The sequence below is a fragment of the Balaenoptera musculus genome, chromosome 16 (genome assembly GCF_009873245.2).
Source record: "Balaenoptera musculus isolate JJ_BM4_2016_0621 chromosome 16, mBalMus1.pri.v3, whole genome shotgun sequence".
NCBI lineage: Eukaryota > Metazoa > Chordata > Mammalia > Artiodactyla > Balaenopteridae > Balaenoptera > Balaenoptera musculus.
The window spans coordinates 74,964,952-74,980,817 of record NC_045800.1 but is presented as its reverse complement, the minus strand read 5'-3'; the positions used below and the strand labels follow the sequence as shown (position 1 = coordinate 74,980,817).

Genomic DNA, 15,866 nt, shown 5'->3' with positions numbered 1-15,866 from the left:
GAGGGAGCCAGGCGAGGTCCCGTGACCCTGCGGAGCAGCGACCCAAGACCTGACAGCACAGCCTGCGGCCGCTCCTCAAGTTCTGCCTCTGAAGCCGCCATTATCGGTCTCCGCTGTTCCCGGTTCCCTCCTTCCTTCTCAGCAGGAAATGACTCTCACTTCCTTCTACCACGCTGGTCTTCAATCCAGCCGTCCTTTGGGCTCACTGTCTGGGGGACTCTCCCCGTCAGTAGCTTTAGAAGCTCAGGCGTGCCTCACCAGCCCTACCCTGCCCCCGAGCAGAGATCACCCAGATCCCGCGCCTCCCTTCCCAGCAGCACCCGGCACTGCAAGCCTCGGCCCCGCCCTGCGCCTGGCCGACCAATCCCCGGCTCCGCTCCGGACGCGTCACAATGGCGCCCTCGTGGCCCTGCCCCCGGACGCCCTCCTCGGAGACCCCCGCCCCGGCGCGGTCTTTGCGTCCTTCCGGCTCGCTTTCGGAAGTAGGATTGCGCCGCGTCTTACTGGAGAAGAAGGTGGGGTTTGGCGAGAACCCGGAAGCGGGGCGGGGGCGCGGGTTCCTGGGGTTGTCGTTCCCGGATGCTTGGGCACAGGACCGACAGGGGGCAGAACACGCCGAGAGCCGAAGGGCTTCCGGAGGCGATGCGTGCGCACGACGTGCGGGAGTTGTAAACTCCGGCCCGCCGAGCTCCTGACCACGCCCCTCTTAAGTCCCGCCCAGGGGTTTCCGTTGTGATGGTTAAACAGCCTCCACTGCCTCAACTACTACTGCAGAGTTCCTCGCGTTTCACCCTCTTCTAGGTTCTCACAGGGTTAGGGACGACCGAGGTGCCGGATGTGCAGAAGAGCGGGAGCATGGAGACTCGGAACCCTAAGTGAAGGGTGGGACGGGGGCGGGACAGAAGGGGACGAGTTTGGGGAAAATCCCTTTTTTAGGGAAGGGATGTTGGGGAGCCCTGGACGGGTCCGCATTCTAGGACCCGGAGGTATGAGAAGTCTGCGCCCACATGTAGGGACACCTTTAAGGGTGTAGACGTGGTTGGAAGAAAGCCCTTTTTACTTTAGTTTGTTTTATTTCTTAAGGCAGTACATTCACATATTTATAGACTCACAAACTTGCAGAAGGCTTTATTACTCAGAAAGTTTTCTCCTACCCATTTCCTGTTCCCTGAGGAAATATTTTCAAACCTTTAAATTTTTCTTCTGCAGAAGTTTTATTTCTTCCTTTTGTATCTGCATCTCTTCTCTGTATTTTTCCTTCATCAGCTTCACTAAATTTGAATACTTCAATCTGAAATATTTCCTGACTGATTTCCTTTGCCTCCTGGTCACACTTTGCTGCAGCATGCGTGTAGTCAGCCATTTGCTCTTCTCTTTTTCTAGTCATACCTTTGACTACATTTTGCACTGGTTCCTTTTTGACAACTCATCTTGCAGTGAGCCTGAATTCAGCAGGTTGTGGGAGTGGGTCCAGGGCTTTGTCTCACGCTCTCATATTTTTCTTTATTATAAAGATTTGATTGTAGTTATATTTTTCCACTTTAAAAATATGACATATACGAGATATATTGTAAAACGTATCTCGAAGGTGTAAAGAATACTACTCAATCCGGGATCTGTGTATCCACCACTAATCTGAAGAAGTAGTACTCTACCCCTTCCCCTATCCCATTAGATCTGAACACTGCTCTTCGTGGTCATAAAGGGAGGAATAGTAGGAATGAAGCTGTCCTCACAGTGCTTGTAGTCTGCTATATAGCATGTGGGCTAGTTTCAAACAAGGTGTAATTCTCTTAGAACTTGTTTCCTCCTCCCCTGTAAAATGGCATAATCTTAGGCTTAAAGGGAGGCTGTATGTGAAGCTTGGGCAGTTGGTACAGTGATTGCTGACTGGTATTTCTGTATTTGGGAGAGATTTATCAATGGCTTTCTTGCCTCTTGATTGAGAGTGTTCCTTTTTCCTAAGATCTGTTACCAGTAAAGCTGCATTCATCTGTGATTGTGGATATACAGAGTTGGGAGGGAAACTTTATGGGAAGACACAAGCTAAGGGATAATAGGCTCTTTTATCTGGAAACCTTGACCTTTGTGGGGTTTTTTGTTGTTGTTGTTAATGTTGGTACCTGGCATATAAGTGACCAATAAAAGACTCCTGGATGTAAAAAAGAAAGAAAAATAGAACTCCACCTTTTTTCTTACGACCCTTTGTGTGATCCCGATCATCACAGCTCCCCTCATCACTGTCTTGAATTTTATGTTTGTCAATTACTTGCTTTTCTTTATAATTTGACTAAAATTGTATCCCACAGAAAAATGTATTGAATAGGTTTGCATGTCTTTGGATTCTGTATATGTTGTTTTCATACTTTATGTTTTCTTCTGTGCCTTTCTTTAATCAACCTTGTCTGTTGTCTTCACAGGAGTATTCCAAGACCAAGCGTAAAGCTATAGTAATTTTTGCTGTTTTATTTATTTGTTTATTTTTATAAATAAATAATTTTATTTATTTATTTTTATAAATAAATAAATGAATTTATTTATTTTTATAAATAAATAAATTTATTTATTTTCGGCTGCGTTGGGTCTTCGTTGCTGCGCGCGGGCTTTCTCTAGTTGTGGCGAGCAGGGGCTCCTCTTCGTTGCGGTGCGCAGGCTTCCTGGACTAGGGCTCGAACCCATGTCCCCTGCATTGGCAGGTGGATGCTTAACCACTGCGCCACCAGGGAAGTCCCAATTTTGCTGTTTTATAGTATTCTATTTAGTAAGTGGTCAACAACTTATTTCTCCAGTATTCTGTTCAGGGACTTATATGTAGGTTGTTTCCAATTTTTGGTATTATAAATAGTGGTGCTTTGAATCAGCACATATCTTCTGGGGCACATGTGCCAGACTTACTTTTGGCTTCTATACATGTAATGCAATGTCATGTCATTACGTGAGGGATATTTCTCTACTGTTCTTTTTTTATGTTTTTGGGTTTGGTATAAGGGTGTACCTGACCTCATTAAATGAGTTGGGGCAGTGTTTCCTCCTCTTCCACTTTCTGAAAGATATTGTTTAAAGTTGGTTTTAATTCTTCTCTAAATATTTGGCATAACTTTTCAGCAAAACCATCTGGTCTAGAGATTTTGGGGAGAATTTTTAAATTACAAATTCAATTTTTAATTTATTATTTATTTATTTATTTTAAAAAATCTAAGTACAGTCACTATTATATGTTTGCAGCTCTTTTTTAAATGAATTTATTTATTTATTTTTGGCTGTGCTGGGTCTTTGTTGCTGCATGCGGGCTTTCTCTAGTGGCGGTGAGGGGGGGCTACTCTTCGTTGCGGTGCGTGGGCTTCTCATTGCAGTGGCTTCTTTTGTTGCGGAGCACGGGCTCTAGGCGCGTAGGCGTCAGTAGTTGTGGCACACAGGCTTCAGTAGTTGTGGCACACGGGCTTAGTTGCTCCATGGCATGTGGGATCTTCCCGGACCAGGACTTGAACCCATGTCCCCTGCATTGGCAGGCAGATTCTTAACCACTGCGCCACCAGGGAAGTCTGCAAATTCAATTATTTAATAGTTATAGAGCTGTTCAAATTATCTATTTCATATTGGGGGAGCTGTGGTAGTAGCTTTTGAGGAATTGGTACATTTCATCTAAGTTGCCAAATTCATGTGAGTAGAGTTCTTTATAGTTTTCCCATATTACCCTTTGAGGTTGTTTTGCCAAAATTGGAATATTTTCAGTCATTATTTCTTCGGATACTTTCCAGGCCCACACTCTTTTTTTTTCCCTCCTGGGACCCCATGATGTGAACGTTAGCTCTTTTGTTATAGTCCCACAGGTTCTGGAGGCATTGTTCACTTTTGATGCTCTATTTTCTCTCTCATTCAGATTGGATAATTTCTATTGTTGTTTATTCAAGTTCTCTGACATTCCCCCCTCTGTTGGCTCCATTCTGCTTTTGAGCCCATCTAGTGAGTTTTTAATTTTGGTAATTACATTTTTCAGTTCTAGAATTTTTACTTGGTTCTTTAAATCTTCTGTTACTTTGCTGAGTTGTACCTTTTCACTTGTTTCAAGCATGTTCATAATTGCTCATTGAAGCATTTTTGTGATGGCTGCTTTAAATTCCTTGTCAGATATTCCAGATATTGGTGTTCATGTCTTCTGGTTTCCTTTGTTTTTTTGTTTTTTTTTGTTTTTGCTGCACCACGTGGCTTATGGTATCTAGTTCCCTGATCAGGGATCATACCCGGGCCCCCTGCATTGGGAGTGTGGAGTCTTATCCACTGCACCACCAGGGAAGTCCCTGATGATTTTTTTTTTTTTATAAATTTATTTTATTTTTGGCTGTGTTGGGTCTTTGTTGCTGTATACGGGCTTTTCTCTAGTTGCGGCGAGCGGGGGCTACTCTTTGTTGTGGTGCTCAGGCTTCTCATTGCGGTGGCTTCTCTTGTTGCGGAGCACAGGCTCTAGGTGCGAGGGCTTCAGTAGTTGTGGCACGTGGGCTCAGTAGTTGTGGCTCACGGGCCCTGGAGCGCAGGCTCAGTAGTTGTGGCTCACGGGCTTAGTTGCTCCACGGCATGTGGGATCTTCCTGGACCAGGGCTTGAACCCATGTCCCCTGCATTGGCAGGCGGATTCTTAACCACTGTGCCACCAGGGAAGCCCCCTGATGATTTTTTTTGATGCTGGACATTTTCAGCATTTTCATGAGACTCTGTCTCTTACCCAAATCTGCTCTTTTTAGCAGGTTTTCTCTGACACCACACTGGCAAAGGAAAGGGAGATGCTACCTCATTACTGCCAGGTAAGGTGGAAGTTCAGGTTCTCCATTCGGCTTCTGTTGACTGTCTGAGGATGGGCAATGGGAGAGGTGCCTCATTCTAGGGGACTGGGGCGTCTGTCAGGTTCTCTACTGGACCTTCAATGACAGCAGCTTGGCTGGGAGGGTGAGATGTGTGTGTTGCAGCCTGGTGAGGGGAAGTCTAGGCTTCCTGTTGGGCCTTGGCTGACGTGGGTGAGGGTGGCATCACACTTTTTTTCTGCGGAGCTTGGCTGGAGTAGGGTGGTTATTGTCTAAAAGTTTTGTCTTACAAGGCTGCCCCTTTCCTCATCCTTTGGCTTAGAAGAGCAGGCTTCTCTTAGCACGCATTGATGTTTTCAGACTGCTGGCTTCTCAAACACCCAGTGTAGAATATATGAGGCAAAAATAAAACCCAGGAGCCCAATGTCATGTCATTTCTTGGGCCCCAAGATCCCTTCTTGGTCTGCTGTTTTCTCTCCACCTTGTTATGTTTATTTATATAGTATTCAGGATGTTTAGCTGTATTTAATGGGAGGAATATGAAGCACACCTTCTTTATCTTGTCCTGAACTGGAAGCTTTGCTTCAGTTTTGAAAGGTATTTTTGCTCTCTCTGAAATTAGAGTCTGACTGTTTTTTCTTTCAGGACTTTAAAGATATCATTCCACAGTCTTCTCTGTTGTATTGTTTCCAGTGAGAAATATGATGTCATCCTTATATATGTTCTTTATTTAACATGTCTGTTTTTCTGGCTAAGATTTTTTTTAAATCACTTGTTTTGAGCAATTTGATTCTGATGTTATTTGGTGTAGTTTTTTTTTGTTTCTTTAGGTTAGGGTTCATTGAGCTTCTTGGAACTGTAGGTTTATAGGTTTTTTTAAGTCTGGAAAGTTTTAGGCCATCATTTTGTTACCGAACAGAGTTCGTGTGCCTGATGCACAGTGAGGCCAAACAAATCAAAATGTTGGAGTTTGGAGCAAGGAAAGGTTTATTGCAGGACCAAGCAAGGAGAACGGGTGGCTAATGCTCAAAAGCCCTGAACTTCCCCTTGGTTTTAGGGGAGAAGTTTTTATAGCAAAATTTGGGTGAGGGCTGCAGGGTGTGTGACTTTCTTCTGATTGGTTGGTGGTGAGGTAGCATAGCTGAAATTCAGCGTTTGTGTGCTGGTACCGAATTGAATCTTGGAGACGGAGTTTTGGGCAAAGTACAAAAGAATAACTTTATTGCATTGCCAGGCAAAGGGGGCCACAGCAGGCTAATGCCCTCAAAACTGTGTGTCCAACCCAGAGGTGGTAGTGAGGAATTTTATAGTAATGGTTCAAAGAGGAGGGCTTAATCAGCTTGTGGACGTTCTTCTCATTGGTTGGTGGTGAGGTAATTGGGAGTCAGCATCATCAAACTTCTGGTTCCAACCGGTCTGGGGTCTACATGCTTGTGGGCAGCATACCATTAACTTCTTCCACCTGGTGGGGGTTTTGGTATCTGCAAAACAGCTCAAAGATATTGTTACGTGTATCCCTTGATGGGGAACCAGGACCCTGCCCCAAGGCTGCACTATTGTTTCTTGACTGCTCCTCCCTTGTCTGAATCCCCTCCCTTCCCTGATTAGCAGTTGCTTGAACCTGCCCTTTGGAACTCAGGGAAGGTCATGGAGGCTGAATGAAGCCTATTTCCTACAAATAAGAAATGGGGGACACAGAAAGACTTTTGTGCCTGGGAGCACCACAGAGTCCTGCTCAGTTACAAAACCAGGATCAAATTCCAGAACCAAGAGATTGGAGTAAAGAACATCATCCACCTGGAGTCTGAAGTTCATCCCCTGCCCCCCTGCAGTGGAAGCAAGGAGTCCTAACCACTGGACCGCCAGGGAGTTCCCCCAGAACCCATCTTCAGCAAATTAAAATAAAAATCATCTGCAAAACACGTAAAATGCAAATTCCTGGGTGTCTCAGTAGGTCAACAAGCTCAAATGATTCTGCTGCAAATGAAATATTGATTGTAATTTGAGAAATACCAATGAGACTATCAAAAAGACCAATTTAATGAAGAATCAGCAGGCTCCTAGGAGATATATTCTCTCGTTTTAGGACAGATTTTTTTTTTTTGGTGTGGACCATTTTTAAAGTCTTTATTGAATTTGTTACAATATTGCTTCTGTTTTTTGTTCTGTTTTTTTTGGCCCCAAGGTATGTGGGATCCTAGCTCTCTGACCAGGGATTGAACCCGCACTCCCTGTGTTGGAAGCCGAAGTCTTCTACTGGACAGCCAGGGAAGTCCCTAGGACAGATCTTAATATATGAATGGAGATTGGGGTTATCTACCAGGAGTAGAGCCATACCAGATAGATCTTTAGCTAGTCCTATCTAAATAAGTGGTTCTTGATCTGGTATAGTTGAGAGGGAAGGCTGGCAATTTTCCCCTTAGAACTTTTGGCTTTTGTAGACATTTTGATTGTCATGACTATGGGCAGTACTATTGGTATTCAGTGGATAGAGCACAAGGTTGCTGCTGAACATACATTGTACAGGATAGTCCCCCAAACAAAAAAATTATCTGGTCCCAAGTGTCAATTTTGCTGCTGTTGAGAAAGCCTACTCTAAATCCTGTGTTACCTGAAAACTGGGTTCTCCTCTTGGTGGGTGTTGAGCCAAAAGACACAACCAAGCCAAAGATCGGGAGAAGGAAGGATTTATTACTTGCAGCAAGTAAAGAGAACACTGGGGATCTTTCCCAAAGCAGTGTCCCCCTGAACAGCAAAACTGGGAAAGTTTTAAGCTAAGGGTACATGCATATCCTTGAAGGGGCTTGAACAGGTGAATTCGGCATCGAATTGGGGCACAGGGTGAGAAAGTCCAAACTTTAGTTGATTGAAATTGTGAAGGTCAGAAAAGGTCAACATCATCATCCCTTAGGTTCCAGTTGATCTGGTGGTTGAGCTCTCAAGCGGGGTTTAAATTCAGCAAAACAGTTGAAGAAAGTGCCTCAGGCTAATCTTTGTCATTGAAACAGAACTGGGAGTCTTTGCAACTGATTTACTATCTTTGCTATTGTTATCTCGCTTGCCTGATAACACGTTGTTCTTTTGTTGCCTTAAATCATTATTACTGAGACCTGTTCAAGGGCAAGCATTGTGGCCAGGCTTAGATTCCAAAATGGCTTAGGCCAAAAATGGCTTCTCTTATGACAAGAAAGCCATGCCTAGTTCTTTTTCTCTGGGGATCCCCTACCCAATCTGCTTACACCTGGACTAACAAAAGATCTTGGAATAAAGAGAAGAGTAATTGCTGGCAAGATTTAAGAGACATGGCTAAAGTAGTTCTAACTCATTTTCTTTGGTAGTTGCTACCATTAGCAATACCCACACCACCACCAAAAGAAATACTAAGCTTTGTGGCAAGAGAAGGATTAAGGGAAGAGTATACAATGGCCCAGGAAAGCCCCAGGAGCTCCCCTTACATCCGTTCTGTGAAGACTGATCCAGGTTGATGACTATTTGCATGGTCTTGGAGGTCCTTGTAGAAAGCGACCAGCAAGGAGAGCTTGTATTTGTATAGCACTTAGGTTTATGAAGCACTTATACATTCCTTAGCTTCTTTTCCTTGGGAGGTAACCAGAGTATATCAGTTTCTTGTGGCTGCTGTAACAAATTACCACACTTGACAATTGAAAACAATAGAAATTTATTCTCTAATAGCACTGGAGGCTAGAAGTCTGAAATCAAGGGTTTGGTGGGGCTGCAATCCCTCTGAAATCTTTAGGGGAGAATCTGTTCCTTGCTTCTTCCCGCTTCCGGTGGCTGTCAGCATTTTTGGCATGTAGTAGCTGTATCTCTCTCTGCTCTGTCTCCTCATCACCTTTTCTTATGTGTATGTTTCAAAACTCCCTCTACCTTTCTCTCACCGGCAAACATGTGATTGCATTTACGGTCTACTCAGATAATTCAGGATAAGGTTCTCCTCTCCAGATCGTTAACTTAATCACATCTTTTGCCATGTAAGGTAATATTCATGGGCCCCAGGGATTAGGATGTGAACTTTTCCTTCAGAAGGGTACAATTCAGTCCACTACACAGGGCAACAGTGACCCCCCATTTTACATTATTTTACTAGGTCACATGGCTAATTAAGTGTGGAATTTGGCTTTAAGCCCAAATCTTAGTCCCATCTTTTATGACTATACTGTAAATCATAACAAGAAACAAGAGTGAGAAAAATAATAGCTAAGGCACAAAAGGAGAACAGAGGAGAAATAGAGAAGTAGAAAATAAAATTGAATTGCAGACTTGCGATTTTGGACAGTAAGCCAAAAGAAATACTACTGTGAAAAAGCCAATAGATGAGCCCAGGGGCAGTTGCCATTAATGAATAATTACTGCCTTCTGGGGGTTTTCTTTGTCACCACATCTGTGGGTTAGTGTTCCAGGCCAAGAACTATCTACAGTGGAGATAATACTACCATTTACTTACAACAGTTGGCTCAGTGCCTTGCAAATAATAGCATTTCATCATTGGAAGGCACCATAGGTACCAGCCATGGTTATCAGTTGACATTTTTGTGCTTAAGTTCTATAAGGACTGTTGATTTGATATTTTTATAAACCTTGAAAATAGTTACTTGCCAGATGACTAATACTCTCAAACAGTAAACTGTGTAGCTCTCATTTTTTCTACTCCTTGTCTACTGAGAGAGAATACTATTTTCAGACTAACTATTCTCAACTTTGGGTGCACTTTAGAATCACCTGGGGAACTTTAAAAACCATGATGTTCCTGCCCACCCCAGATCAATGAAAGAGCAACCTTTAGGAACAGGACCAAGAGAAGGGGTACTCAAATTTATTACTACTATTTTTTAATTTTCACATTCACATTTTAAAATTGATATCTAAAATTTTATAAGTTTAAAGAGTTGTAAAGTATTAAATTTCTGGCGTATTGTAAATATTGACTTCAAAAGATAAAAGTCACATTACTTCTTTAAATGTAAATAATAGGTTGTAATTACCATAGTGCAACATGTAATAAACTTCTTACCACTGGGAAATTTCCCATCATTCTTTTCCATTCCACTCCCTCCATAGAATTTTATCCTACTAATATAATATATTTTCATGCTTTAATGTCTTTTATGACCCTCTCATAATTCTCTGGAGCAAAAATATGTATATAAATTTGGATTCAACTTTTAAGATTTCCTGTGTCCACAGGCTTTAAGTACTTAACGTTTCTGGATTGTGGGATCATTATAATACCTATTAAAACATAATTAATAAAAGCAGCATTAATATATTACAGTTTTTAAAAAATTTTTATTGGAGTATAGTTGATTTACAATGTTGTGTTAGTTTCAGGTATACAGCAAAGTGAATCAGTTATACATGTACATATATCCACTCTTTTTTTAGATTCTTTTCCTATATAGGCCATTACAGAGTACTGAGTAGAGGTCCCTGTGCTATATGGTGGGTCCTTATTAGTTATCTATTTTATATATAGTAGTGTGTATATGTCAATCCTAATCCCCCAATTTATCCCTCCCCCTCTGGTAACCATAAGTTTGTTTTCTACATCTGTGGCTCTACTTCTGTTTTGTAAATAAGTTCATTTGTAGCCTTTTTTTAGATTCCACATATAAGCGATAGCATGTGATATTTGTCTTTCTCTGTCTGACTTATTTCACGCAGTATGACAATCTCTAGGTCCATTATATTACAGTTTTGAGGGGACAAAACCTAAATTTCCTTCAGTAAGTGAGAGGATAGGGATTTCCCTGGTGGTCCAGTGGTTAAGACATGGGCTTTCACTGCCGTGGACCAGAGTTCGATCCCTGGTTGGGGAACTAAGATCCCACAAGCTGTGCAGTGCGGCCAAAAAAAAAAGAGGATAAAGTAAATACAGTATATTTATACAATGGAATGCACAGCAATAAAAAGGAATGAAATACTTATATATACATTAGTATGGATGAATTTGAAAAGCATCATGCTGAGTGAAAGAAGCCAGACAAAAGAATATATATGATACCGTTTCTATAAAAATCCTAGAAAATGCAAACCAAATCTATGGTGATAAAAAGCAAGCTTGTAGTTGCTTGGGGCTGGCAGTGGAGGGAAGCACGGATTGCAAAGGGTTATCGGGAACTCTTAGGGATGATGGAAATGTTCTGGAACTTGAGTGTAGTGGTGAGGTCACAGGTGAGGTCATTTATCAAAATTCATTGAATTGTACAATTTAAATTATACATCAATAAGGTCGACAAAAATGTGTTCCAAGTTTTTTTTTTGTTGTTTTTTAAAATATTTATTTATGTATTTGGCTGTGCCAGGTCTTTTTTTTTTTTTTAATTTATTTATTTTATTTATTTTATGTTTGGCTGCGTTGGGTCTTCGTTGCTGCGCGTGGGCTTTCTCTAGTTGCGGTGAGTAGGGGCTACTCTTCGTTGCGGTGCGCGGGCTTCTCATTGCAGTGGCTTCTCTTGTTGCAGAGCACGGGCTCTAGGCACACGGGCTTCAGTAGTTGTGGCACGTGGGCTCCATAGTTGTGGCTCGCGGGCTCTAGAGCACAGGCTCAGTAGTTGTGGCGCACGGGCTTAGTTGCTCTGTGGCATATGGGATCTTCCCGGACCAGGGCTCGAACCCTTGTCCCTTGCATTGGCAGGCAGATTCTTAACCACTGCGCCACCAGGGAAGTCCTGTGCCAGGTCTTAGTTGCAGCACACAAACTCCTAGTTGCAGCATGCGGGATCTAGTTCCCTGACCAGGGATGGAACCTGGGTCCCCTGCATTGGGAGTGTGGAGTTGTAGCCACTGGACCACCAGGGAAGTCCCTGTTCCAAGTTTTAATAGACAGTAAACAGTACACTTTTACTGGAAATATGCAGAAGAATAAATCCCTACTCAGAGATTAAAAGAGACTAAAAGTCTCTCTCTTTCTCTCTCTTTTTTTTTTTGGCTGTGCTGTGCTGCTTGTGGGATCTTAGTTCCCCGACCAGTGATTGAACCCGGGCCCTTGGCAGTGAGCGTGTGGAGTCCTAACCACTGGACAGCCAGGGAATTCCCAAAAGTCTCTCATTTTTGAACCAAAGCCTATTTTGAATAATAGGCTACTGTAGATTCACACCTTCCCCCACCTCCCCATTTCCCTATCTGATCTCACTTCCTGTTCTACCCCTAACTCACCTCATTCCACTCATGTCTCACCCATATGTACATTTGTGGGGTGTGCTTCTCTTCCTTCCTTTAAGTCTTTTCTCAAATGTCATCTTTTCAGGGAAGCCCATTCTGAACACTCTCTGAATTGGTAGTTTCCATCTCCATACTCCCATCTTTTCTATCCCTTCTTATTTTTCTTTATTCTGTAGACATTAATTCCTTTAAGTACTATATAATTTACTCATTATGTTTAGTATTTATTGCCATTAGGATATAAACTCCATGAGGGCAGCAAACTTTCTTTTGTTCTCTATTGTACCTAGAATTGTGCCTGGCCCATACTCAGCCCTTAGTAAGTGTTGAATAAAAGAATGGATGAAAGTAGACTTAAAACTGAAGGCTTTCAAGTTAATATATATTTGGGTCAATAGGATCTCTCCTTAAACATTTTAAACCCTTCTCGGGATTTCTATGGGGGTACCCTGTCTGAAACAAAAACAAAACCAAACAACCTTTGGTTCGAAGAGGTTGACTCAGTGTTTTTGAGATAAAACAAACAGGTTATATGGAATTCCCTGGTGGTCCAGTGGTTAGGACTCTGCGCTTCCATTGCCAGGGTCACGGGTTCGATCCCTGATTGGGGAACTCAGATCCCACAAGCTTCGAGGCGTGGCCAAAAACAAAACAAAACAAAAAACAAGTAGGTTATGAATACTATGGAATTCAGGAGTACTCAGTGTAGCCATCTGATGAAGTAACACAGGGTCTTGGATTCTCCAAAGCTCAGCGCTCACTCTTCTTCCTCACAATGAGAGTGCCAGACTTAGGAGGAAAAGTAAATTTGAGGGAAAGTAAATTTAGGATGGTTGTATAGGTGTGTTGAGGTGCCCACCTTGAAGTAAAATACCATTATCTGGGGGAACAAAATTCGTACAGCCTCTAAATAGATGGTTCTTCATATAAACTGAAAGAGCAGACCAGATGTGAAGCAGAATAGGAGACATCTCTGAAGCAGGAGGGGTGCGGCCAAGGATGTTGAACTTCCTACAGGGCTTCTGTTACATTTCTTTTTTTTTTTTTTGTATTGTAATTACTGATATGGTTGGATTTTATTTTCGATCTTGATATTTGTTTTCTTTTTCTTTCTTTCTTTTTTTTTTCTGGCCACACCGCGTAGCATGTGGGATCTTAGTTCCCCGACCAGGGTTCGAACGTGTGCCCCCTGTAGTAGAAGCACGGAGTCTTAACCACTGGACCGCCAGGGAAGTCCCTCTGTTACATTTCAGCTCCTTCCTTGTATAACATGAGAGCTTTGTGCTTTCAGTCACATCACTGAAACCTAGTTTCTCAGAGCCTTTAATATTTTCCAAATCAGAGGAACCTCCACTTTTGACACAAAAGTGTCATAGCTTAGGTAGATTTCTATACTATATATGTTAAGCACCCAAAACCTGTAAATGGAGATAAAAAGTCAGAACTGGGTCAGGAGAAACTGGCCCAGCTGTGTGGTTATTGTCAGCATTTAAAGGGCCTACTGAACTCTGGAATAGATCAAGTAGACAACAGTCTCTAGGTCAGACCCATTAGCCCAATTAAGGGTGGGATGAAGGTGAAATGTACAGTATTCAGAGGGAATGGAGACAACAGGCAATGCTCAGAGACAAGTAGAAGCAACAGTTATGCCTCAGGAAGCCAGTTCCTAGGTTTCTAGGGCAAAGGCTGGGCTGCATGTCAAGAAGGGTGGGGTGCAAGCAAGGACCCCAGTTCCAGCAGAACTATCAAGACACAATGTAGTTATAGGGACTGACCTGGAGCAGTATGATATGTAGGGAAAATTCTTCTGAGAGCACTGGGGAGGCCACTGAGCATTCAGATTTTGAGACCACTTAACTCTTGAATGAGATAGTATGGGGAGATTTCAGTTGAATATGGATTTCAATTAGGGTCAGAAGTCTAACTTTGACAGCAATACTGAGAGTCAACATGGCGTTGTGAGAATAGCACTTATAGTCTTGTTTGAAGATTAAATTAGTTATATTTATAAAGCATTTAGAACAGTACCTTACGTAGTGAGCGCTACTTATCAGGAAACGTGTCTTATATAGAACAAAATTTTTGAAAATGCAGTGTCTAAGTTCTCACTCATTTGGTATGTAACATTGTACTTTCCTGAATAAAATATAAATTTAAGGGACTTCACTGGCAGTCCAGTGATTAGGACTCTGTGCTCCCAGTGCAGAGGGCATGGGTTTGATCTCTGGTCGGGAAGCTAAGATCCCACATGCCGCATGACATGGCTAGAAAAAAAAAAAAAATATATATATATATGTATCTAAATTTAAGAATTTGATTTTTTAAAAGTATTTCATTTTTGGCTGCTTTGGGTCTTAGTTACGGCACGTGGGATCTTTGTTGCGGCACATGGGATCGTCCTTATAGTGCACGGGCCTTCTCTCTAGTTGTGGCTCATGGGCTCCATAGCGCACAGGCTCAGTAGTTGCAGCACATGGGCTCTCTAGTTGCAGTGCGCGGGCTCCAAAGTACATGGGCTCTGTAGTTGCAGCACATGGGCTTAGTTGCCCCGCAGCATGTGGGATCTTAGTTCCCTGACCAGAGCTGAAACCCACGTCCCCTGCATGGGAAGGCAGATTCTTTTTTATTTATTTATTTATTTATTTTATTTACTTATTATTTTTGGCTGTGTTGGGTCTTCATTGCAGTGCGAGGGCTTCTCATTGCGGTGGCTTCTCTTGTTGCGGAGCCCGAGCTCCAGGCACACAGGCTTCAGTAGTTGTGGCTCGTGAGCTCTAGAGCGCAGGCTCAGTAGTTGTGGTGCACAGGCCTAGTTGCTCTGTTGCATGTGGGATCCTCCGGGACCAGGGCTCGAACCCATGTCCCCTGCATTGGCAGGCGGACTCCCAACCACTGCACCACCAGGGAAGCCCGGAAGGCAGATTCTTAACTACTGGACCACTAGGGAAGTCCCCAGAAGTAGATTGAGTAATTTGAACTTTTAAAATTGTAAGCGAGGGCTTCCCTGGTGGTGCAGTGGTTAAAAATCCGCCTGCTAATGCAGGGGACCACGGGTGCGAGCCCTGGTCCGGGAAGATCCCACATGCTGTGGAGCAGCTAAGCCTGTGCGCCACAGCTACTGAGCCTGTGCTCTAGAGCCCATGAGCCACAGCTACTGAGCAAGCGTGCCACAACTACTGAAGCCCGTGCGCCTAGAGCCCGTGCTCCGCAACAAGAGAAGCCACCGCAATGAGAAGCCCGTGCATCATAACGAAGAGTAGCCCTGGCTTGCCACAATTAGAGAAAGCAGGAACAAAGACCCAATGCAGCCAAAAGTAAAATAAGTAAAAATTTAAAATTGTAAACGAAACTGTGAATATTGATGGATTTGAAAAATATTACACGGCTGATGAAAAGAATGATGATAGTGGTATAAGAAAAACATATAAATGTTGCATGTGTATTTACACTTCTATTTTATCTGAATCACATCTAAAAATAACAAAAGAAGTTAAGTAAAAAACAAATGGCAAAGGACAACTAATGAAGGAATAGACTTAAAAGAAATAAAGGTAATCGACAAAACAGTGAAGCTACAATACTCAAGCATTATGCATATGAACTACAGTATGTATAATACGTAGAAGTGTATGAATGATCATTTAAGGGAATATCTATCTCATGTAGTTCACTGAAAGGAAAAGTGTCATCATCTAAATAGAAGTAGTTAAAACATCCTTAAGCCATAAACTGGGCAGCCAATTGTTTTGTGCTCATAAATCCAGCTTTCCATCTGTGAATAACTCTGGGTGACCAGCAGTTACCTCTGTTGGATTTCCATTTTAATTTTTAGAAAATGATATAGATAGCCTCAAGCTCAAAAGGACCAAAATATGAATATTTGTGGAAC

General features: G+C 42.6%; 1 non-coding gene across 1 annotated transcript; it reads left to right on the top strand.

Moving 5' to 3' along the window:
* Nucleotides 1–1,654: 1,654 nt before the first annotated feature.
* On the top strand, nt 1,655–1,783 carry LOC118883183. The gene has a single exon (XR_005016966.1). It is a non-coding gene; the product is annotated as a small nucleolar RNA SNORA61 (small nucleolar RNA).
* Nucleotides 1,784–15,866: the final 14,083 nt, after the last annotated feature.